Source organism: Bos indicus, chromosome 19, assembly GCF_029378745.1.
Source record: "Bos indicus isolate NIAB-ARS_2022 breed Sahiwal x Tharparkar chromosome 19, NIAB-ARS_B.indTharparkar_mat_pri_1.0, whole genome shotgun sequence".
NCBI classification, from domain to species: domain Eukaryota; kingdom Metazoa; phylum Chordata; class Mammalia; order Artiodactyla; family Bovidae; genus Bos; species Bos indicus.
Genome location: NC_091778.1, coordinates 10,023,655 through 10,029,654, shown reverse-complemented (window position 1 = coordinate 10,029,654; position 6,000 = coordinate 10,023,655).

The following is a 6,000-nucleotide window of genomic DNA, read 5'->3' as shown; positions in this document are numbered from 1 at the left end:
GAATTTTCTTCATCCCCGATGATCTTTAACTTGATATCCCACCTCCTTCCCAATCCTTAAACACCTCTTTGAAGAGTACAAAGAAGAACTTGAAGTCACTTACTGGAGTGAATCCTTTCTGCCCACCGTGCAGGAAGAATTGTGTGGAGTGTCTCTAAGTTTACATTGTTTATGGAATTTTCTCAAAGTGAGGTCCACCTGCATTTGGCTGTGTCAGCCCTTCCACCTGAATGTCATTTTTCCCCTCAGTGCATCTGTAAAGAGCCTGGGTAAGAATTAGTAGGCTAGTGATAGACATTTGAGGACACCATTCTCTTCTGCCAGGGAGTGACTTGGCACAGCCGCTGGAGAGGATGAGAAGACCAAGGGGAAGGGAAAGAACATGTCCTTCTGGTGACTGTGCAGCGGCTCTGGCAGTCATTGCCTGGGTCCCAGGCTGGGAGCAGACGTGCCAGTTCCAGAGACTGCTTGTGCAGAGGGGAGCCAGCCCCGGAGACGAACGGGAAGCTAAATGTTGGTCAACCTTGTGGGCCACCAAAGCCACCACAGTTCTTATAGAGTCAGCCTAGATCCACTAGAGATCAGGCTCCAAAGAGCCTGGATCCTCAAGGCCTTTGCTCCCGAGCCAAGAAATTCCTAGCTTTGTTAGTGGTGGGAACAGAGCCAGAGGGAAATCAGCTTTGCTTATGAGGTGAGGGAGAGAAGGGAAACTGGGAACTTGGAGGTTAGAATGAGGCCCAGGGAAGGGAGAGAGAGAGATTTTGGAGAAAATGCCCTGTGCTTCCTGTGGTGTGCCCCCCCACCCCCACCCCGCTCTTCCCTCTCCATGCATCTGCCTTGGGCTGGACGTGATTCCTCAGAGGGCCTGAGACAGGCTGTGAGGCCAAACCCGCTGTGCCGATCTCAGCTCCAGTCAAGGGGCAGAAAAGAAGACATGCTCTTCTTGGTCAGAAAAAGGACAAAATCAGTAGCTGAAGAGAGAGGCAAGATTCAGATGATTTGTAGGGAATTCCTCCTGTGGTGGGCACTCGGGAGCCACTTCCAGCTGAGGAGGTAGGGAGCCCCCTTCCTGGAATCCCAGAGCTTCATCTCAGAAGTGCAGGCCTTGACTCCAGGGTGGCCTGCCCCATGCAAGGGAAGTCCTGCCAGTGTGTCAACACCAGAAACTTTGTGGCTGTCAAGGAGGTCTGAGGAAGAAAACCGGGGAGAGGGTGGCGCTGTGGAAAGAGGAAGGAGGAGAATCTTTGTATATTCTGTCCCTTAGGCCTAGAATGTCCTCCCACAAGCAGCCCGCCAACACATGTGCTCTGTCATGAACCCCTGGATATTCTGCAAATCTAATGTTTCTCCCCGCGAAACCTTCCCTGTAACTTTTATTTAGACACTTGGTTCATTCCTCCTTGGTATAACAGGAGGAGTTGGGAGATATCCAAATAAAGTGGAGGTAGTCCAGAGCTCCACAGAAGGGAGGCTAGTTCTAAAGTCGGACTATATATTCCAGAAATTTTGCCATACCCCCTAAACCTCTGGTTCCAAATCTGTGGGACCATGGCACCCTGCTGCCGACTTGCCCTTGTGTATCAGTGGGTCCCAGTGTTTAGGAAGCCTGAAACAACAAGGCGCTGTGAACACCAAGCCCGGAAACAGCAGCCACAGGCGAGAGAGCCCCCTGAAGATTCAGAGCAGGGCGAGGCCTGTCATAAGCGACAGCTTGGGAGGTGCTGTAATTCAGGGTTGCAGTTGAGAGCAGGGGCTTTGAATCTGGCAGGCCTGGGGTGTAAATCTGGGCTATGCCAGTTGGAAATGTGTGACCTTGGGCAAGAGATGTAACCTCTGTGGCCCCAGTTTTCTCAGCTGTGAAGCAAAGAGGATAACAGTTGCAATATGGTAAAGATTTTGAAGATCTAATTCGTGTAAAGTGCTTTGTATAAAGCCTGATAGAGAGGCTGCTGCTGCTGCTGCTAAGTCACTTCAGTCCTGTCCGACTCGGTGTGACCCCATAGACGGCAGCCCACCAGGCTCCCCCATCCCTGGGATTCTCCAGGCAAGAACACTGGAGTGGGTTGCCATTTCCTTCTCCAATGCATGAAACTGAAAAGTGAAAGGGAAGTCGCTCAGTCATGTCTGACTCTTGGTGACCCCATGGACTGCAGCCTACCAGGCTCCTCCATCCATGGGATTTTCCAGGCAAGAGTACTGGAGTGGGTTGCCATCGCCTTCTCCTGATAGAGAAGAAAGAGCCTCAAATTCAATATCCCCCACCTGCACCTGGGCGTCCTATATCCTATGTAGTAACAGCACCATCAGTTCACTCAGAGGCACCAACTGCGTTCACCCAAAGAGCAAAGGAGCCGACTGCCTTCCTGCATGACTTCCCCATTTTAGACGCTGAGATTTTGAGGGTTGGCATCCAGCATGGGAACTGGAGTCTCATCTCAGGGAATGAGAAAGTTAGATGGGAGACACATCTAAACCGCTTCTAACTGAAGCCTGCCGAATATGTGGCAGGGAGGGCTCCAGTTACACCGAGGAAATAACCAGGCTGGGAGACCTGGAAAAATGTCAGCATGTGTGCCTCTCTGGGATGGTGCATCGTGCTTCAGAGAAGTCGTTCCTTCTCACTGCATTTACCAGCATTCACCATATCCAAAGAAACTGGCTGTACAGTTTCCCTAGGCAACCGAACCATCGTAACAAAGAGTTTGTTCTTCTTATAGCTTGCTGCGAGCCTGGCACGGGCCTGACCTCCTTCCTTCCCAAGAGGAAAGGGAGGGCCACCACCTACCCAGGCAGGATGTGGGGGAGAAACCTGACATCCTTCGCAGACCTGCTCGCTCGCCCCCGAACCTGCCCTCATCGGCTCCACCTGCTCTCCTGAAGGTAGCCTGGACTCAGCGCTCTGAGAGGCGTCCTGCAGAGCGCGCGGAAAATGTGGCTTTTGCAGGGCTGGGTCTGTCCACCTACTGCAGTGCCCAAAGTCCGATGCCCTCCACAGTTTGGCCAAATCTACTTTGCCGGCCTCGTCTCCGCGATTTCCTCCCTGGGGTAGACTAGGGTTAGAGCCGGACGGGTGGGGAGCCGAGGCAAACAAACAACTCTGGGCGTGTCAGCCCCGCCCCGACCAGGGCACTGCCGAGTCGGGATTGGCTGATGTCGCCTGTATTCTGGTTGGTCGGGGGAGGGTGCTCATTCACAGGGAGCGCTGCTCCACTCGGGCTGGAAGTTTCCTACGCTGCTTCGCTTTCTGCACTCTGCACAAAAGTTGTACCACCTTGTATGTAAACAGATAAAATCAAGTTATCTAATGTGCCTCCGAATATAACGTTGGCCCCTTGAAGGATGGCCGAATCTGTCAGCTTGCTGTATCCTATTTCTAAATCACACACGTGAGGGTGAGTGGGGAGAGGCTTGCGGGAAGATGCTGGGGGCTGCGGTTTGTCTCCCCCGGGGGAGGCTATGGCTTACCTGGGGGCCGTTTGTTGGGTTAGCTTTTCAGAAGACGCATTTCCCCTTTCTATCATCTACACTTACACTTCACATTTCCCTGCCTTCTGTCGTGCTGTTCCACATGGTAGGGGTGCTTTTCCTTCTCATTTATTTTTGTTGCTCTTGTTGGGTTTTTTTTTCAACTTTTTATTTTGTATTTGAGTATAGCCGATTAACGGGCTTTCCCGGTGGTTCAGCGGTGAAGAAACAGCCTGCAAGGCAGGATGACCCAGGAGATGCGGGTTGGATCTCTGGATTGGGAAGATCCCTTGGAGTAGGGCATGGCAACCCACTCCAGTATTCTTGCCTGAAGAATCGCATGGTCTGAGGAGACTGGTGGACTACAGTCCTTAAGAGTTGCAGCACGACTTAAAGACGCAGTAGGGCACGACTGAAACGATGCAGCTCGCAGGCACACATAGCCCTGTCACAATGTCTTGATGGTTTCCGGTGAAAAGCAAAGGGACTCAGCTATACATATTCCCCAAACATCCTTCCCACCCAGATGGGCACAAAACATTGAGTAGAGTTCCATGTGCTATACAATAGGTCCTTATTGGTTATTTATTTTGAATACATAAGTGTACATGACCTTCCCAAACTCCCTAACTATTCCTCCCCTCCCGCAGCCATAAATTCCTATTCTAAGTCTGTGTCCTTTTCTCTGTTTTGTAAGTTCATTTGCGTAATTTCTTTTTAGATTCCACATATAAAGGATGTCATACAATATTTCTCCTCTGATTGACTTACTTCACTCAGTATGACAGTCTCTAAGTACAACCGTGTTGCTGCAAATGGTATTATTTCATTCTTTTAATGGCTGGGTAATATTCCATTGTATGTATGTACCACATCCTCTTTATTCATCCCTCTGTTGATGGACATTTAGGTAGCTTTCATGTTTTGGCTGTTGTAAACAGTACTGCAATGAACACTGGAGTGCTTGCATCCTTTCTGTTTTTTCCTCCAGATATATGCCCAGGAGTGGGACTGCAGAGTCATATGACAGCTCTATTTTTAGTTTTCTAAGGAACCTCTATAGTTGCTGTACCAATTTACATTCCCACCAACAGTGCAAGAAGGTTCCCTTCTCTCCACATCCTCTCCAGAACTTGATGTTTGTGAACTTTTTGGCGATGGCCATTCTGACCAGTGTGAGATGATATCTCATTGTAGTTTTCATTTGCATTTCTCTAATAACTAGCGATGTTGAACATCTTTTCATGTGCAGCCATGTGGAGAAATGTCTATTCAGGTCTTCTGCCCATTTTTTGAGTGGGCTGTTTGTTTTGATGCTGTTAAGTGTCATAAACTATAAATTTTGAAGGCTAATCCCTTATCAGTCCTATTATTTGCAAATATTTTCTCCCAATATATGGGTTACTTTTTTTTTTTTTTAATGTGCTTAAATATTCTTGATCCCCAGGCTCTACTGGAAAAAAAGTTGATTGCAGGGCTTGGGCAGCAAAAGCCACAAAGTAAACCTGAAACAGCTTTGAAAAACTTTTATTTGGAAATAATTCCAAACTTACAAAAGTTGCAAAGGTGAAAATAGTACAAGAGACACCTTATACTCTTTAACCAGATTCACCTATTGCTAACACTTTATCCCTTACTTATTCACATGTGTGCTCTATCTCTCTACATTTTTTTTTTCTGAACCATTCCATGGTTTTATACATCATGAACCTTCCCCCAAGTACTTCTCTGAAATTTTATACATTTACACTTATATAATACACTTATTTAATCTACAATCCATATTTCAGTCATGATCTGATTATGTCCTTGACAGCATCTTCACTCCTAGGACGAGGTCTAGTTTAGGGTCAGGTGTTGCATTTAGTTGCTCTGTCTTTTTAATCTCCTTAAACCTAGGCCATTTATATAGCTGGACTTTTTTTTTTTAATTACAGACCCCTGCTTTTAAAAAAAAAATAGAACATTCTTCATTTTGTGTTTGTCTGATGTCCCCCATGATTACATTGATATTATGCATTCTCAGCTGGAATCCTGCCGAGGCAACGTCTCCTTGGGATATCATATCTGCAGGCACATGACAGCCTCTGTCCTTCCAAGATGATGACCACTCAGTCAAGGCGTTGCCTAGTTTCCCCATTGTATAATTATTGTTTTCCCCCTCGCAACTAATAAGAAGTCTGTGGAGAAGCACTTTAAGACCATTCGAATATCCTCCTCCTCATCAACACGTCCCCCTAGATTTAGCACTGATGGATGGTCTAATGTAGTCTTTACAGTGATGGTGAAAACATCTCTGTGCAAGAAAGTCAGGATGGGAATGTATCAAAGAAGATGGGATGTATCAGAAGAACACAGGAAAGACTTGCCTGGTGGTCCAGTGGCTAAGACTCCATGTTCCCAATGCAGGGGGCCCAGGTTAGACCCCTGGTTAGGGAACTAGATCCCACATGTCAAAACTAAGATTGAAGATCCCACCTGCCACAACTAAAACCTAGTATATTCAAATATATAAGTTAATAGATATTTTTGGGG